The following is a 16,756-nucleotide window of genomic DNA, read 5'->3' as shown; positions in this document are numbered from 1 at the left end:
GTTGCTTCTTGATCAAGACAACCTAACCAAGAAGCTTCTAATTGCTTGCTAACCAAGAAGATTGTAGTTGCTTCTTGATTAAAACAACCTAATCAATATGTTACTAGTTTCTTCTACAATGATTCAATTAATTAACAAATAATTATTTTCTAAGTATTTCCAAGCTGCCTAAACTAACACTCCCTTGTAGCAAGGAAGTTGTTCTACATGACACCCAATTTATCTATGAAGAAGATGAATTTTTCCTTCCCTAATGCCTTAGTCAGAATGTCTACTAGATGCTCCTTTGTAGGTATTTATTGTAGCTAAACAACCCCCCATTGTATCCAATCTCTAATGAAGTGATATTTGATGTCTATATGTTTAGACCTATCATTAAATACTAGATTCTTAGACAATGCGATGCAAATATAATTATTGTAGTGTATCATAGTAGTCTCAACCTTCGAACCAAACAAGGCTACTAACAAATTTTGAAGCCATATAGCTTCACATGTCACCATGCTAGCTGCTATGTATTCTGATTTTGCTGAACTCAGAGCAACAAACTTTTTCTTCATGTTGAAGTAAGATACAATTCCTAATCCCAAACTAAAACAACACCCTAAAGTGCTCCTTTTGTCCATTTTATTGTCTGCCCATTCTATATACATATAGTTTATCAATTTGATAACTTCACCTTGCAATACATGCTTGGTTATTATCCAATCCATTTCATTCAATCTACACATGTGGGTCTTGGGTATGTGCAGGATCATGGTGTGCCAAAAAGTGGCGATGTGAAAAAAAAGAGTTTGAAGATGCGTAAAAGTGCTTCAAAATCCTCTCTAACTTTTTTTTACCTATCCAGGAACCAAACCTGCAAGGTTAAGCCGAGCCTTATCAGATATCCGATATCATATCGGATATCCGATTTGATATCGGATATCCGATTTTAAATCCAATATCTGACTAATAATTAAAATCATATAATAGTATGATATATTATTTAATATTATTATTATTGATATAAAATAATAATAATATTATTATTATTTAATATTATTATTATAATAATTATTATACTATAATATAATAATATTATTATTATTATATTATAATCGTATAATATTATACTATAATAATATTATTATAATAACATATTATATTATAATAATATAATATAATATTTCATATATTATAATATATAGTAATGTAATATAATATATATATATAATATAATATAATAATAAAAAGTAATATCTTATAATATAATATATAATAAAAAAGTATAATATATTATAAATTATAATAATATAGTATAATAATAATATTTTATATTATAATATATAGTAAATTAATATAATAAATATAAAATATAATATAAAAATATATAAAATGTAATATATATGTTATATTATATATATTATAATATCGGATATCTGATACCTGTGCATGGATTAAACACAAAATCACAGACCCACGGCCCTTATTTTCACGCGAATTTGGGCCAGTCAAATCGGGTATCAGATATTAGGTATGTTTCCCCCCTCCCTCCCCCCTGACTCATTTTTAACCTAAATTTAATAGATTTTAACAAGATTTTGTTTGTTTTAGTTGAATCTAGGGTTTTTTTGACAAAAATGGTTAAAATTTAGATCTTTTTTTAATATATGTTACATTTTGCAATTCAATAGGAATGGCTGATCAAAAAGATGACACTGAGGTAGGGAATAATATTCCTTGCAACCCACCACCAAACGATCCAGTATCCCCACAAAACCGTCCACCAAATGATCCTCTACCTCCTCAAAACCCTCCTCGAATCAAGGATTTGATAAATGAAAATCTCACTGAGTTGAGAGGTTTGCATAGAACATACAATAATGTTCCTGCACTGGCTCCTATGTTATCCACGTTAAACACCATAGTGGATAACATTGAAACTCTTACAAACCAAAAAAATGCCGCTCTTCGTTGGCGTGATGAAATGCACCAGATGTTTGATGATGGTTTGGATTATGATGAGGTCGTGGCCCTCAACATAATCAAAGATGATTTGGCAAGCCTTTTTGCTAACCCAAAAACGGGTATACCAGTTGACCCAAAAAAAACCAAACTATCGATTAAATGGTGCACAAATGATGCCATACGTGCAAATTTTTGGGACCGTTGGTGGATGGTCTTTGATATCCCTCCACATGGCAATTTAGACATACCATTTTATTTCCTTAAAAAATTATATGCAGAATTTGTGTTGAAACTTAAAGTGAACTATTGGAGCATGAAGCCCAACATGGGCTTAGGACTAGGAGCTCCTCAGGATAGACCCTCTTCCCAGCAGAAGAAACTTGGCACTTTTGTTCCCCCCCCCCCCCCATAATATCTCCCCCCCTCCTCGAGTGCAGCATCTAGATATTATGGCAGAGGCTAGCTCTCAGACCATCAGAGCCATTCATAGGCTGAGTAGCTTAATGATATCTCAGGCTAGGTCAGTCTTGCCTCCTCGTGTTGATGATGTTGGTGCCAGTTCATCATCGGCTAGCTCATCACACGTTTGTGTGCCTCATACTTGCATTACATGTAAGAATATTTTCCTAGGTCCCATAGGTGATCTTCCTGAGTATCATTTTGTATTAGACGAGGATACACCAGATGCACATGCAGAGGCTACAGACCCTGATGCGAGAGAGGAGGGGAATGTAGAGGCATGGACTCCTTCGGTGTCAGTACATGTATACATTTTTTTGTTATGACATATGTGATTTAAAGTTAATTTTTATAATAGAGTAATTTTAATTTTTAAGCCACACTGACTTTTACATGTATGTGATCTTCATTCATGTTTAGTTGATGACCGAGGAGGAGCTCAGACAGATAGATGATGCTCCACTCTCGGCCATTTCATTTGGCCTTGAGACATCTACGGTACATTATGTTGTGTTCGCATTTCATTTTTCTATTTGATATTGTAGCATATATGGTTGCTAATCTTTCTTTTATCTTGTAGATACCACTTGCCTCGGGGGGACAAAGTGCGGGGGGTGAGCCAGCATGCATTGACAAAGGAAAGGTAATTAGATGTTTTCTAATTAATTAAATATTGATGCATTCTTGTAAAATGTTTGTGGTAATCTCATTTAATTACATTATTTATTGTATATAGGGTGTGGCTACTGGTGATGAGCCTGTACAGATTCGGCGTCCTAGATCATCAGGGATTTTCATTCGCATAGAGAGCCCCATTGTATGTATAAGTATCATTTTTTTTTTTTTTAAAATTGATGCAGAGGAAAGTATGATTGTTGTTCTATACAATTTCTATGATTTTTTCCGTACCAATAATGATTCATGTCTTGCATATGTTCATTACAACTTAAATAGGCTTATATGCACCTGTCCAACCGACCAAGTTGGTTACTAAGGTTTATTTAATCAAACAAATACCAAATTACTACTTTCCCTCCAAAACTAATATGACCGTTTGAATTTGAAATTCAAATTTCAAACTATAGTTTTTATGCATTCCCTAACTTTCTAAACTATTCCATTGACTCAAAATTGGTCATATGGATTTATTAAATGCAACTACGTAAATTTCCAGAAAATTGAAGTTTTTATTATTTTTTCTCCAAACCACCGTACACTCTGATCTCCCCCTTTCAACTAAGATCACATGTGACATATATAAAGGTCTACATGACCATTGGAACAATCATATAGGTGTTCCCAACCATAAAACAAACAAACAACCACTTTTTGTTAATACTGTTTAGACTCTAAATACCCTATTCTAAGGCCTTTTGTTCCCATGGAGTCACTTGGTTTATAACCACACCAAAATGCTTGTGGGCCTTACATGTGCCTTTATTACAAAACATAGGCCAATTTGTAAAATATGGACCAAACCTTTATTCCAACTTCCTAATCTACTTGAATCCTCGCTTTCATGGAGTGGCAAGGTGTCCAGCAACAGAGATACTTGTTCCCCCCTGCCACATAGGTTAGGTGCCTTGCACCACCTTTCCTCTCTCTCATTCTGAATACTAGTCCACCAAGTGAGTGATGTTCCTCTCAGTCTTTTTGTTGCTACTTTTACCTTCTTATCTGCCTCTATGTCTTCAAGATCAAAGTAGTTCTCAAGGGCCTCTATCCACCCTAGCACTTCTTCACTATCCATTTTACCCTGGTATATTGGAAAATCAATATGGTTCTTCCCACCATTACCTTGTACTGCCTTAATGATTCTCATAAATCTCCTTTCTTCAGGATCATCTGTTGTCTCATGTTCTTGCCTTGCATTACCAACCTCTTCTTCTTCATGGTTCTCTCCATGATTTCTTCCTCTAACCTCTTCTCCTCTAGGTTCTTGCCTTTCCTTTTCTAAGGATTCTATCCTTGCAATAAGCTTCAGCCTCTCTCTTCTCATCTATCTTTCTTCCCTCACTCTAGATGCTTCAAGTTCTCTCCTCTCTCTTTTCTCTTTTGCCAACTCTTCTCTCAATTCTTCAAGTTCTCTAGCCATTTGATTTTTAGGAGGCATTTTCACAACAAGTTTTCTTCCTTCCCAAGGGAAAACTCACTGATTCTCTTTCTTTCCTCACCAAGAAATCTCTGGACACCACTTATGTACCTTTCAACTCTGGGACACACAAGGAGGAATTAGACACACTAAGGCTTCAACAAAGGGACCAACACACTAAGGATTTTCAATATTATAGGTCTTGGTCACACTCCTAAACACCCAAACTTCAAAACCCTCCTTAAAATGGCTTAAAAACCAGGGCCTGCTTGTTCAAACCCCAAAACTCAATTCTAGAACGTTTTGACTTGTCTAATGACAAGATATGATCATGACAACCTACATGAACCTATCAAATGACACATCTACCATATGAAATCCTAAAATCCTATCTCATGCCCAATAACAACTTTCTTCCACATATGAGTCCAAAATTATAACTTTTTATGCTTCCATGAGCCATAATTGGTGCAAGGATTGCCGAATTGACTTCAAGAGATGTTCCATGGCCTCTGTAATGCCTTGGATCTTCACTGTTCCCCTGATGAGCATGGGATGCTCTTGCATCACTTATCTTCATAAATAAATTCAAAACTAATTTCCGTGATATTAACAACTACTATTTTGTATCTCATAGGAGACTCCTAGGGCACATGAGGTTCGACAGGACAGTTATGTAGATTTGATGACGCGGCCACTCACTCCTGAGGAGGAGACTACAATAGTAAGTTGTAGTTTGAATTCATGATTAAATATGTTATAAATTTAGCATGATATGAATTATAATGTTATAGTTTAAATTTTAGATTCATCTGACAAAGGTATTTGATCATATACAGCCCACAATCACAGAGGTACCAGCATTGCCGAGGGCATACGAGAGGACTCCTGACCGGTGCAGGAGGTCGACGAGAGAGGTATTTATTATGAAATTTTGATAGTATTAATATCCAATATGGAAAATATCATTATGCATTTGAGTAATTCAATGTTAGATACATAGAATCATATAAATTTAGTAGTCTAACTTTGGGTTTTCCTTTGTTGTTTATGTAGGAGGCATCCGATCCACCTAGTGTAGCGAAGAGGCTGCATTTTGATCATCCACCAGCACCCTAAGATAGTATAGTTTTCGTAGGATGCATCATGAGACATTTTTAGATGGCATATGCCACATTGTATATAGAAACATTGATATTATACACATTCTGATGGTAGGATCAGCCACATTTTGTATATGGATCTATGTATTTTGATATATATATATTTGAGTACTTTGTCTATGGATACATGATCTTTGATATATATTTGTGTAAAATTTTGTCTATGGATACATGTATTTTGATATATATTTTTATCATTTACGTGCACAATGATATACATATTAATTTAGTATCTAGTATTGTTCAATTTATCATGGATCATGTGTCATGCCCTAAATTTTACTAGTAAAAAAACAACAATTTTTTTGTTTTTTTTTTAGCTTATGAAGTTGCATAAGAAATTACATATTGTAAAACAAGGTTATCATTGAATAGGAGTTCAAGACTCATGTGAATAGTGTGAAGGTGTTAACATTTTAGTCACAGGTGGTTTTCAAATAGATTGGATGACAATCTAGTTCAAGTTAGCGTCACGAGTCAAACGAGCAAGTTCAAGATACAAAACTCATAAATTAGTGAGGTAATTCATATCCTAACAAGCCTCTGATACTAATATTCTATTAGGGTCTGTCAGTTGTATCATATGGACTAGGTCGTGATTATAGCATGTAAGGGAAGGGGATCAGAATTACTTATTATCCTCATTACAAATGTACACACATTCATTAATCATTACAATATATATTAATGTGACAATTAGTATATTACTATATCCTCATTATCTATCAACATTGCTTCTTCACCAAATTATTGAGTGCACAACAAGATTGTAAGAAATCTACTAAGTTTTAAATTTATACAATCAATGGTATAACATAACATCTATGGATTGTTATTATCAACTAGTCATTTACAATACCACAAGGAGAAAACTTTCTTTCACATTTTCAAATGATAACAATGATGTCAAAGCAAATCTGTGACTCGTACCAATGCTTTCATAACAATATAAACTCCAAATGAAACATGCATATACAACCTTATCAATATTTTCTTCTACACGTACATTAGGTAACAATGATACAATCTCCTTCCATCGTTGAGAACATGAACAAGCTGGTGAATCCTCCATCACAAATGAGGGCACAATGTCAAGTTTTCTCATCCAACATCAATCTGCAAGATGATCATTCCAAGCCATTTCCATTGCTCCCTTGGACACAAATCTGCATATGCAACACAACAAAATAACAAGGACCATGGGTGCTTTCCACCCAACCATAGGCCTCAAAGAGACCACCCTCGCGCTAGGGAACAAGGCTCAAACTAGGATACACATACAATCTTTCAATGCATAAACATTACATTTCAAACTTGAACAATTTCCCCCCAAGACTATTTCACAATGGCTTCACAGATGGAACCATAAACATAGGGTGAAGGTGTGTTCTAAAATGGAGACTTGCCATACCAAACCATATTTTCAATAAACAATTTTCATGCCCTCTTGGGGCTATCATAATTCACCAAATTTCATGCCCTCTCGGGGCTATCATAAATGTACCATTTAATGCCCTCTCAAGGCCTCCACATTTCCTCCTCCAAACCCACTACCATCAGCTGTAACTCCTCAAACTTCCTTTCTACACCATACTTTCCTTATCACCCCCAGCAAGATATGAAATGTTATGGCATACAATGGAGCCCATACTCCAAGGTTCTCAATACATTTTTCGAACCCAACTTAAGCCCTTCACCCTGGACTTCTCTTCCCTTCCCACAAGGGTGAGTGTAAGTCCCAATCCCATAACAATACTCAAGCACAAAACAAGAAAACAAAACCAAGTAGAAATAAAACAAGAAATTTTGGCAAACACCCCAATAGTTTGGCCAAGACCCTCTAATAAAGCCTTCCCACTAACTTATTTTAGCAAAACCACTAAGCCACTCCATCCTTATGAACTTGTCTCCTCTAACGGTTCATCGATAGCCCTCATGAGCTCTGAGTTATGACCCTCGAAGGATTGACCTCAAAATGCACTTAGAGCACCTTGAAGACTCCTCGGTACGGGGTTGCTGCAAATGATGAATGGTCTTCGTGGCTAGAACAAAGGTGTGACTAGGGTTCACTCGCTCATCTGGAGCTAATGGAACTGACGATTCGATGCCAAGATCAGCGGTTTCAAAGTTACACTGTGGTGCACCTATGAACTGAGGCACACTGCGAGTTTTGGCATCGAGCGAGATCGTTGTGCTGAATCCAAATGGAATGTGATCTCTCAAAAATGAGATATGTTATTTTAGGCCTCAGGATCACCGTCCTATATCATTTGATAGTTTTTCGATAGCCCTCACGAGCTCTGAGTTATGACCCTCGAAGGATGGACCTCAAAATGCACTTAGAGCACCTTGAAGACTCCTCGGTACGGGGTGGCCGCAAATGATGGATGGTCTTCATGGCCAGAACAAGGGTGTAACTAGGGTTCAACCGCCCATCCAGAGCTAATGGCACTGACAATTCAATGCCAAGATCAGCAGTTTTAAAGTTAGGTTGTGGTGCACCTATGAACTAAGGCACACTGTGAGTTTTGGCATCGAGTGAGATCACTATGCTGAATCCAAATGGAATGTGATCTCTCAAAAATGAGATAGGTTATTTTAGGCCTCAGGATCACCGTCTTGTAGCATTTGACAGTTCATCGATAGCCCTCACGAGCTCTGAGTTATGACCCTCAAAAGATCGACCTCAAAATGCACTTAGAGCACCTTGGAGACTCCTCGGTACGGGGTGGCCGCAAATGATGGATGGTCTTCGTGGCCAAAACAAGGGTGTGACTAGGGTTCACCCACCCATCTGGAGCTAATGGAACTGATGATTCGATGCCAAGATCAACGGTTTCAAAGTTACGCTATGGTGCACCTATGAACTGAGGCACACTGCGAGTTTTGGCATCGAGCGAGATCATTGTGCTGAATCCAAACGAAATGTGATCTCTTGAAAATGAGATAGGTTATTTTAGGCCTCAGGATCATCATCCTGTAGCATTTGACAGTTCATCAATAGCCCTTACGAGCTCTGAGTTATGACCCTCGAAAGATAAACCTCCAAATGCACTTAGAGCACCTTGGAGACTCCTCAGTACGGGGTGGCCGCAAATGATGGATGATTGTTTGAAGACTACTCCATGTGTCACTATCTTTCTTAGAAAAAAAATTTCTTTTGAACATCAAGCTTGCAATATTATCAATTATTGTCAAACTTTTTCAACCAAGTCAAAATGTCAAATGCAAATATTTGTTTGCATTTTTTGCTAAGGGGAGTTTCATAAATTGACCTTGATTTTCTATGTCTCTAGTGCTTGAACATACTTAAAATGGCTCTTTGGTCTTAGAGCTATTGGTATTTTCTAACTTCATGTTCTATGATATGCATACAAAGAATTTCTTTCACTAAATGGTTTCCTTGATCTATTGACTACATTTAAATTTGTTCACTTTTCATCTCTCTTTCTATATGTTCAATACAAAGAGCTAGAAGAGACAAATAATCTTTCTTACCTTCATCTCTCTAAGCACATGATAGAAATCAATTCTAAACTTGAGAAAAGGTTAGAAGAGAATATTGCATTCTTAAATTAATCTCCCTTAAGACCTTTACATACACACGGGGCATTCTTAAATTAATCTCCATGGAAGAAAATTTCATAAAACTAAAGATTCCATAGTGTTGAAACATAAAATCCAAGATCTCATTTATGATGGGATTGTTGATACCTCTAATGACTCATCCACTCATAGCCTTCATATCCAACTTCATATCATGTCAGTATGCATGTGCTATCTTGCTTATTGGCTTTAATTGCTTATCCTACATGCTATCTTCTTTCATGGATTTTATGGCTTATCCCAAATGTGCTTCATACAACTTTTCAATATGAAAGTCTTTCAAAACATTATACAATATTATGACTCTTTATGCTTTCAAATGCTATGATTGGTTGTAAAATGGAAGAAATCGAGTATTCTAATTGTTCATCCATACTTTATGGATTTTTCTTATTTGATTAGTTTGATAAAAATAGTTTTAATAATCATAATGTTAGCTTTATGTCAAATAAGGAAAAAACCAAATTTGTAATAAGATATCCGCATGCAATTATCTTTCATATAGTTATAAATGCTCTTAAAATTGTCGTTATAGCCTTGTATCACATGCAAATATGATTTGGAAGAACTTGTTCACTATCTTCCTCTTATAATTCCTTACAAAGAACCTACCAAAATACAAAAACCATAAATAAAAAACTACACATTTTACATCATAATACATCATAAATTTTAGAAATTCTCCCCAATACCACCCCCCTCCAACTCTTCATGATGTACCTACATTCCAATATCATACAAAAATTAGTAACTTATTGTATTAAACAAGATAATCATCAATTCATTAAATCATTATGAAGAAAATAACATAAGAAGTATATATACCTAGTCAAGTATTCCAATAGGGTCCTCTCTCTGTTTTAGGGTCTCCAACAAGGCTTCATGATCAGCATTAGCAATAGTAAAAAGTTCTTTTACTTTTAGTCTTCCTTGATGCTTCAATAACTTTACATTTTTTTCTATAATAAGATGCGAATATATGAGAACTACTTTGTGCTTCTGATAGTCTTCTAATTCAGGAATTCTGTTCCTTCTAAGCATGTATGTCTGCAACCATGTTTCAGCAACAACCACTGAACCAGTAGGATACGTGAATCCATCATCATCTATGATCGGTTGTGCAAGTTTTTGTTTTCCTCTTACACAACGTGCTAACCAATAATCGGATTTCTCATCATTCACCTGTGGTGCAACCAATGCAAAGACATGTCCTGGCTAAAGTAGATCTGATAGATGATTATGCTCAAGTGAACTTTCCATGTCATCATTTTTGATAGAGGGTATGACAAACAATGGAGTAAGATAATGTGGAGCCCATGTGTCCACCCACTCACTTGACTCACAGTGATCCCAATCACACTGAAAACAAGTACGACAAAAACAAGCTAGTTGTCATGTCCAAATGGTCCATGTACTACAATTAGAGCTCCAAAATGAATGCATTTTTGATGAGTCTGTCACTATAGCACAATCTGATCTATCACCTATGGACCCTTCCTCAACCAACCAAAAGAACCTGTGTACCACTGAATTAAGAGTGCCCCCCTATGATAATGCTAAACTACACCAATCAACAATGCTACGAGCATCAAGAAGCTCTGTTGTTGAAATCTTCAGTTGCTCCTTAACTAGAGCTCTCTTCACACATGCCCCTGCTCCATCATGTTCCCCTTTTCCATGGCCAAACTCAAAAAAATCCAAATATGAGGCACCTATCTCTCTACGTGCATCCTACACAACCAATAAAACATGCGAGCATTCTTGAATTGACCTGTACAGTTATTTGACCAAATGATATGTCTATCCATAGCAATTGCATGCTAATGTAAGAAATAAAAAAAATTCTAGAAACAATGTTGCACAAACTCGTGAAAGTGAGATCTATCATCACTCATATAAAAATGATACTCTCTAATAATCTTTCGATTATCTTCCGCACTATCAGGGGCATGTCTATATGTTATGTGAACAAAAATTGCAATCTGAATAGAGTTGTAATACTGAGATTGTGTCTCATTTTGAGGTTGCAATGTGTAGTTCTCAGCAAAATCAACAACTAATATAATAGTGGCAATGGGAAAAGTCTCCTTACACGTTCTAAATTGTTGATCCAACCACTGAGACCTGTGACTATGTCTTGCATACTTGTAAAAAAGATTTGCCTTGAAATCTTAATTAAAATTAGCCACATTGATATCTTTTCCAACCAATTCACATCTAGAGCTCTCACTCCCACTCTTCAATGTGTATTTCACCATTTCATAGACCCTTTTTTTCACTATTGTCTTTCCAAGATCTTGTTCACACCCCTCATGGAAACATGTGTCAAACTTGGATAAGCCACCACATTTTGAACACTTCTCATTTAAGCAAGCATTTTTATAAAAGGAACAACCATCAACTCTACGACATAAGAGTTGATCTAACAAGTCTCTTGATGATTTTGGAAGCCCACTAGCCCCACAATCCTCCAACATTTCTTTACTATGAAAAGTAGAATGGATGGAGCATAATAGTTCATGGTGCATAGAAAACTCAACATGATATTTGCAACAACATGTATTTCGAATTTTGAGTGGCACACAATAAAATGGCTTCAAAGATTAAAAAGCCCTTTGTGATATATGAACACTTGGATGACCCTCTCTAAATTGTTTGAACAACATAGTTTGACTTACCTCCAAATAGTGTTTAGGATGTGGCGTGTGGTCTCTGATGCCAATTCTCAACTTTAAGACATCTTTAGCATTGGGTGATACTCGTGAGTTAGAGTGCCAAAATTGTATAATTTCTTCCTTCACATCGTCGGATAGCTTCTTATGAAAACATGGAAGTCTCCCACCAAATGCCCATGTTTCATTTTGAAGAGGATCATCAATTTTCTCTCGTCGACTAAGTGCTCTTCTCAAAGTAGTATAATTTAGATTCAAATCAATACAAGTTTGTCTCATATATCTACCCTTTCTCAAATGATGACTTACCAAAGAGGTTGTAATAACCCTTCGAGCAACTCTATTATCCTTCTCTCTGCTATTTTTCCCAACGCTATTGAGAGCACTAAAAAGATTCTTCACAATAATGGCATTTCTTTTCAACTTTTTATTGACATGAATTTTCAATTTGGAAAGCATAGGTCTCATCTTTTGCATCTTTAATAAGTGCATGAAAAGCTGACATTGCTCTACCACTGTCTTGTTGCCAAAAAACATCCGATATAGTCTTGAAGCCCATAATCAAATGGTTCTTTCTGATTTTATTCCTTCCAAACTAGTCATAATCATTTGATCAATTTCAATTATCCATTTTGGTGTTTTAGAACCTTCATGTCGATTATAATTAGGAGATATGTAAGGTTCTTGTGCATTCAGTTCTTTTGCATTGTCATCTTCGACATGGTCAATTATGCAATTTGGATTATGACTTGGTGGCATTTCTTCTTCAAAATTTTCAATCTCTACATTTTCAATTTCTGCATTATCATTTTCAATAGGTACATTTTCATTCCCCAACTATACATTTTCATTATCTGACTCTATGATTTCACCTTCTATTAATTCATCGTCAACTTGATTGAAATTGAGCATACCTTCTCTTTTTTTTCGGTGTTTCATTTTGTCCTTTGCCCTATATGCTGCAATCTCTTCATTGGATATCTTATTTTTATGTTTATTCTTTGGACGACTGCTACTCCCCATTCAGATGACAAATTCGAACACCTAAGGTTATATTTTCGAATTCTTTTCGATTGGTTGGGCCCCAAAACATGACTTTTTACAAATCTCATGAAAAAAGAGGTCAAAAAGTAATGTTGTCGGGTCTGTAGGGACAGTCAAATATTTGAAATTGATGCCAGTATAATCGAATATCCGATAATAGATCGGATATCTAATTTAGGATCGGATATCCGATATAGGAAAAGGACTTTTGGGGGGGAAACTTGCTAAAGTTTTTGTCCTTTGCCACAATAATATTAATATTATGAAAATATTTGGAGGCAAACGACTTTAATTTATAACTAAGTTAATAGTATATTAGTATTAGTATAAAATATCAATAATATTAATATAAAATAGTATTAATATACCTATAGTATCAATATTATTATTATACCTATAATAGTATTAATATTATATATATAGATATAATAGTGTAAATATATAGTGTTTATTTATATTAAGCTACAATATATAGTATTAATATATATTATTATTATAGCTATAATAGTATTATTATTATTACTATACATATAATAATATTAATATTTAGTGTTTATTTATATTATAATTATTATCCTAAAATAGTATAAATAGTATATCCTAAAATATTACATTATATATACTAAAATATTACGTTATTATATAGATATAATAATAACATATATATTAATATAATAATATTTATAATATATATTATATTTAATAAAAATATTACGTTGTTATATATATATATATAATATTATTATACATATTAATATAATAATATATAATACAAACAGGGTCGTCATTTAATGGGTCAAAGGGGGTCATAGGTCACCCTATGAACCCCTTTGACCGATATGAACGACTCAACTATGTCCCTAGGGGTCCTAGGACCCCTAGGGACATACGTTATCATTTAATGGATCAAAGGGGGTCACAGGTCACCCTATGACCCCCTTTGACTCATATGAATGATTCAAATATGTCCCTAGGGGTCCTATGACCCCTAGGGACATATGTCGTCATTTAATGAGTCAAAGAGGGTCATAGGTCACCCTATGACCCCCTTTGACCCATATTACCCATTTGAATATGTCCCTTAGGGTCCTAGGACCCCTAGGGACATATGTCATCGTTTAATGGGTCAAAGAGGGTCATATGTCACCCTATGACCCCCTTTGACCCATATTACAAATTTGAATATGTCCCTTGGGGTCCAAGGACCCCTAGGGACATATGTCATCGTTCAATGGGTCAAAGAGGCTCATAGGTCACCCTATGACGCCCTTTCACCCATAATACCCATTCGAATATGTCCTTAGGGGTCCTAGAACCCCTAGAGACATATGTCATCATTTAATGGGTCAAAGGGGGTCATAGGTCACCCTATGACCCCCTTTGACCCATATTACCCATTCGAATATGTCCCTAGGGGTCCTAGGACCCCTAGCGACATATCTTGTCGTTTCATGGGTGGAGAGGGTCATAGGTCACCCTATGACCCCCTTTGACCCATATTACCCATATTACCCATTCGAATCCCTTTGACCTATGACCCCCTTTGACCCATATTACCCATATTACCCATTCGAATCCCTTTGACCTATGACCCCCTTTGACCCATATTACCCATTCGAATATGTCCCTAGGGGTCCTAGGACCCCTAGAGACATATATCGTCGTTTAATGGGTCAAGAGGGTCATAGATCACCCTATGACCCCCTTTGACCCATATGTACGATTCGAATATGTCCCTAGGGGTCCTAGGATCCCTAGAAACATATGTCGTCATTTAAAGGGTCAAAGAGGACCCATATTACAAATTCGGATATGTCCCTAGGGGTCCTAGGACCCCTAGGAACATATGTCGTCGTTTAATGCATCAAAGGGGGTCATAGGTCACCCTATGACCCCCTTTGACTTATATGAACGATTCAAATATGTCCCTAGGGGTCCTAGCACCCCTAGGGACATATGTTGTCATTTAATGGGTCAAAGGGGGTCATAGGTCACCCTATGACCCCCTTTGACCCATATGAATGATTGGAATATGTCACTAGGGTCCTAGGACCCCTAGGGACATATGTCATCACTTAATGGGTCAAAGAGGGTCATAGGTCACCCTATGACCCCATTTGATCCATATTACCCATTCGAATATGTCCCTTGGGGTCCGAGGACCCCTAAAGACATATGTCATCGTTTAATGGGTCAAAGAGGGTCATAGGTCACCCCATGACCCCCTTTGACACATAATACCCATTCGAATATGTCCCTAGGGGTCTTAGGACCCCTAGCGACATATGTCATCTTTTAATGAGTCAAAGGGGGTCATAGGTCACCCTATGACCCCCTTTGACCCATATTACCCATTCGAATATGTCGCTAGGGGTCCTAGGACCCCTAGCGACATATCTCGTCGTTTAATGGGTCAGAGAGGGTCATAGGTCACCCTATGACCCCTTTTGACCCATATTACCCATTTGACTATGTCCCTAGGGGTTCTAAGACCCCTAGAGACATATATCATCGTTTAATGGTTCAAAGAGGGTCATAGGTCACCCTATGACCCCCTTTGACCCATATGTACGATTCGAAAATGTCCCTAGATGTCCTAGGACCCCTAGAGACATATGTCATCATTTAAAGGGTCAAAGAGGGTCATAGGTTACCCTATGACCCCATTTGACCCATATTACCTATTCGAATATTTCCCTAGGGGTCCTAGGAGCCCTAGGGACATATGTCGTCATTTAATGCATCAAATGGGGTCATAGGTCACCCTATCACCCCCTTTGACTCATATGAACGGTTCAAATATGTCCTTAGGAGTCTTAGGACCCCTAGGGACATATGTTGTCATTTAATGGGTCAAAGGGCATCATAGGTCACCCTATGACCCCATTTGACCCATATGAATGATTGGAATATGTCCCTAGGGTCCTAGGACCCCTAGGGACATATGTTGTCGTTTAATGGTTCAAATAGGGTCATAGTTCACCCTATGACCCCATTTGACCCATATTACCCATTCGAGTATGTCCCTTGGGGTCTGAGGACCCCTGGGGACATATGTCGTTGTTTAATGGGTCAGACAGGGTCATAGGTCCTGTGACCCCCTTTGACCCATATTACCCATTTGAATATGTCCCTAGGGGTCCTAGGACCCCTAGAGACATATATCATCGTTTAATGCATCACGAGGGTCATAGGTCACCCTATGACCCCCTTTGACCCATATAAACGATTCAAATATGTCCTTAGGGGTCCTAGGACCCCTAGAGACATATGTCATCATTTAATGGGTCAAAGAGGGTCATAGGTTACCCTATGACCCCATTTGACCCATATTACCCATTCGAATATGTCCCTAGTGGTCCTAGGACCCTTAGGGACATATGTCATCATTTAATGGGTCAAAGAGGGTCATAGGTCACCCTAAACCCACTTTGACCCATTTTACCCATTCGAATATGTCCCTAGGGGTCTGAGGACCCCTAGAGACATATATCATCGTTTAATGGATCAAGAGGGTCATAGGGTGACCTATGACCCGAATTGACCCATATAAACGATTTGAATGTCATCATTTAATGGGTCAAAGAGGGTCATAGGTTACCCTATGACCCCATTTGACCCATATTACTCATTCGAATATGTCCCTAGTGTTCCTAGTACCCCTAGGGACATATGTCGTCGTTTAATGAGTCAAAGGGGGTCATAGGTCACCCTATGACCCCCTTTGACTCATATGAACCGTTCGAATATGTCCCTAGGGTCCTAGGACC

Source organism: Cupressus sempervirens, chromosome 8 (assembly GCF_028749045.1).
Source record: "Cupressus sempervirens isolate cs-2001-9-10 chromosome 8, ASM2874904v1, whole genome shotgun sequence".
In the NCBI taxonomy this organism is placed as follows: domain Eukaryota; kingdom Viridiplantae; phylum Streptophyta; class Pinopsida; order Cupressales; family Cupressaceae; genus Cupressus; species Cupressus sempervirens.
The sequence above is the reverse complement of the archived record's forward strand: the minus strand, read 5'-3'. Positions refer to the sequence as shown.